The 3551-nt window shown below is 39.9% G+C and overlaps 1 long non-coding RNA gene across 1 annotated transcript; it reads right to left on the bottom strand.

Annotated features, from left to right (window-relative positions):
• Nucleotides 1–442: 442 nt before the first annotated feature.
• On the bottom strand, nt 443–1282 carry LOC144136567 (uncharacterized). Its single transcript, XR_013315634.1, has 4 exons — nt 1201–1282; nt 947–1033; nt 694–780; nt 443–527 (listed from the first exon to the last, which is right to left on the bottom strand). It is a non-coding gene; the product is annotated as an uncharacterized LOC144136567 (long non-coding RNA).
• Between the last annotated feature and the right edge of the window lie 2269 nt (nt 1283–3551).

Raw genomic sequence — 3551 nt, 5'->3', positions numbered from 1 at the left:
TTTCGTCTTCTGAGCATTTATCTGTGAAAAAGGCGCAAAAATAAACAGTTCGTGTGTTTTCCTAATGAAGATAAGCTTAAACAAAATTTAGTTCTGATCATGATGTGAATTTAGCATGTGATGATAACGGTATAAGAAAGTTTATAGATTTGAATACTTGATAGCGTTTGTCGCTTTAAATGCTTACCCACGCATGTTGGTTGGTCTAGATGGAATGTGCATTTTTCGTTTGCCCTGCAGCTTGCGTTCTTCTTTTCGTCTTCTGAGCATTTATCTGTGAAACAGGCGCCAAAATAAACAGTTCGTCTGTTTTCCTAATGAAGATAAGCTTAAACAAAATTTAGTTCTCATCATGATGTGAACTTAGCATGTGATGATAACGGTATAAGAAAGTTTATAGATTTGAATACTGGATAGCGTTTGTCGCTTTAAGTGCTTACCCACGCATGTTGGTTGGTCTAGATGGAATGTGCATTTTTCGTTTGCCCTGCAGCTTGCGTTCTTCTTTTCGTCTTCTGAGCATTTATCTGTGAAAAAGGCGCAAAAATAAACAGTTCGTGTGTTTTCCTAATGAAGATAAGTTTAAACAAAATTCAGTTCTGATCATGATGTGAACTTAGCATGTGATGATAACGGTATAAGAAAGTTTATAGATTTGAATACTGGATAGCGTTTGTCGCTTTAAGTGCTTACCCACGCATGTTGGTTGGTCTAGATGGAATGTGCATTTTTCGTTTGCCCTGCAGCTTGCGTTCTTCTTTTCGTCTTCTGAGCATTTATCTGTGAAAAAGGCGCAAAAATAAACAGTTCTTGTGTTTTCCTAATGAAGATAAGCTTAAACAAAATTTAGTTCTCTTCATGATATGAATTTAGCATGTGATGATAACGGTATAAGAAAGTTTATAGATTTGAATACTGGATAGCGTTTGTCGCTTTAAGTGCTTACCCACGCATGTTGGTTGGTCTAGATAGAATGTGCATTTTTCGTTTGCCTTGCAGCTTGCGTTCTTCTTTTCGTCTTCTGAGCATTTATCTGTGAAAAAGGCGCAAAAATAAACAGTTCGTGTGTTTTCCTAATGAACATAAGCTTACAACAAAATTTAGTTCTCTTCATGATATGAATTTAGCATGTGATGATAACGGTATAAGAAAGTTTATAGATTTGAATACTGGATAGCGTTTGTCGCTTTAAGTGCTTACCCACGCATGTTGGTTGGTCTAGATAGAATGTGCATTTTTCGTTTGCCTTGCAGCTTGCGTTCTTCTTTTCGTCTTCTGAGCATTTATCTGTGAAAAAGGCGCAAAAATAAACAGTTCGTCTGTTTTCCTAATGAAGATAAGCTTAAACAAAATTTAGTTCTCTTCATGATATGAATTTAGCATGTGATGATAACGGTATAAGAAAGTTTATAGATTTGAATACTGGATAGCGTTTGTCGCTTTAAGTGCTTACCCACGCATGTTGGTTGGTCTAGATGGAATGTGCATTTTTCGTTTGCCTTGCAGCTTGCGATCTTCTTTTCGTCTTCTGAGCATTTATCTGTGAAAAAGGCGCAAAAATAAACAGTTCGTGTGTTTTCCTAATGAAGATAAGCTTAAACAAAATTTAGTTCTGATCATGATGTGAATTTAGCATGTGATGATAATGGTATAAGAAAGTTTATAGATTTGAATACTGGATAGCGTTTGTCGCTTTAAGTGCTTACCCACGCATGTTGGTTGGTCTAGATGGAATGTGCATTTTTCGTTTGCCTTGCAGCTTACGTTCTTCTTTTCGTCTTCTGAGCATTTATCTGTGAAAAAGGCGCAAAAATAAACAGTTCGTGTGTTTTCCTAATGAACATAAGCTTACAACAAAATTTAGTTCTGATCATGAAGTGAATTTAGCGTGTGATGATAACGGTATAAGAAAGTTTATAGATTTGGATACTGGATAGCGTTTGTCGCTTTAAGTGCTTACCCACGCATGTTGGTTGGTGTAGATGGAATGTGCATTTTTCGTTTGCCTTGCAGCTTGCGTTCTTCTTTTCGTCTTCTGAGCATTTATCTGTGAAAAAGGCGCAAAAATAAACAGTTCGTGTGTTTTCCTAATGAAGATAAGCTTATAACAAAATTTAGTTCTGATCATGATGTGAATTTAGTATGTGATGATAACAGCATAAGAAAGTTTATAGATTTGAATACTGTCCGATTTGGAACATAAGTAATGTCCAAGCATATATGAGCGTGCCCAACATGATGGCGACCTCTAAGTTTTTCACGGGATATTGTCAAAATGCTGTCGCTCAACCTTTGGGTATAACCGTGTTTAAGCCCTGCCTAACGTTTCAAAAGAAATAAACTTCCCCATTGTAGGACTTAGTATTTTGGCTTCGATATGGGAAGTGAGTTTACTATGAACTTCGGATGCAACGAGCATCATACGCTGACGTCAGGCTTATTATGCATGGAATGAATTGTATTTCATTATTTTTGATGTATTTCTTAAATTATCTATTAGTAAAACCGCAAAAGAACATTACGGGAATGCGGTGGTGCGGCTTCTTTCCAATATACTCGGGTTCAGTTCATCACCTGCTAAGTTTCACTTCCAACTGCATTTTTAGTTTTCTTTTGACCTCCTTTTATGTTCACTTGCGAATGCAGTATCAGCGACAGTCAAGATTATCTTCATACACGTCAAAGAGCCGATTGACTTCATCCTCCCCTCTCACTTTGCGAAAAACGGAAATTTTTGTGTTTGTGTGGCAGAAGAAAGAGAATGGTTATAATATTTAGCTTCGAGGAAATAGTAAATAAGCCCTATTGCGTTAATTGTCTGCCTTGTTTCAACACTACGCTAGTTTTTACGCACACAATATATGTGCGATGTGTGAAGTAGGCATTAAAGAAAACAAGTTGGCCATATCGACGTCTGCCAGTTGGCATCACCTGGCGTCGTATCCTTAGCTTGCTAAAATGTTCGAGGCAAGTTATTCGGCCAATTACCCAGCTGTGAAGACTCCAACATACATGCCTCATTAAATTACGTTGCGTGTAGGTGTCACGTATCTCTCCGGAGAACACTCTGACCGAAAAAATGGACTAGGCGACAGGTGTACCCACACAGACGCAGATTTAATACACCCTACGTGACACACACACTAGAACACAAAACTAACAAAACTAACACAAAACACAAAGAATAAAAATACACACGACCCGGGAACACTGCTACCAGCGTCTACTGTTAGTGCTTGGCGTTCGTGCTCACGGTTGGTTCGGTGTGGCTGCGGCGTTGTATGAATCCAGTAGCCGGCGTCGAGGCGGCGTTCGACGTGTTTGGGTTGGCGTCGCTGGCGGCGTCACTGCCTGCGAAGTACAAGCTCCCGGTCCAAGAGCCCGTGTAGGTGATGCCGGTGTTGTTGGCGTTGTGGGTACCAGCCGGATGGGTGGCAACAGCGCTGGAGACACCCCTGGCCGTAGCACGTGATAGCGGCCTCCGTTCACTCCACGGAACGGGCTCAGGCACGGCAGGAAGATCACGATGCGATGCCGTAGAACGCGAGCTC

The sequence above is a fragment of the Amblyomma americanum genome, chromosome 6 (assembly GCF_052857255.1).
Source record: "Amblyomma americanum isolate KBUSLIRL-KWMA chromosome 6, ASM5285725v1, whole genome shotgun sequence".
NCBI classification, from domain to species: Eukaryota; Metazoa; Arthropoda; class Arachnida; order Ixodida; family Ixodidae; genus Amblyomma; species Amblyomma americanum.
The sequence above is the reverse complement of the archived record's forward strand: the minus strand, read 5'-3'. Positions and strand labels throughout refer to the sequence as shown.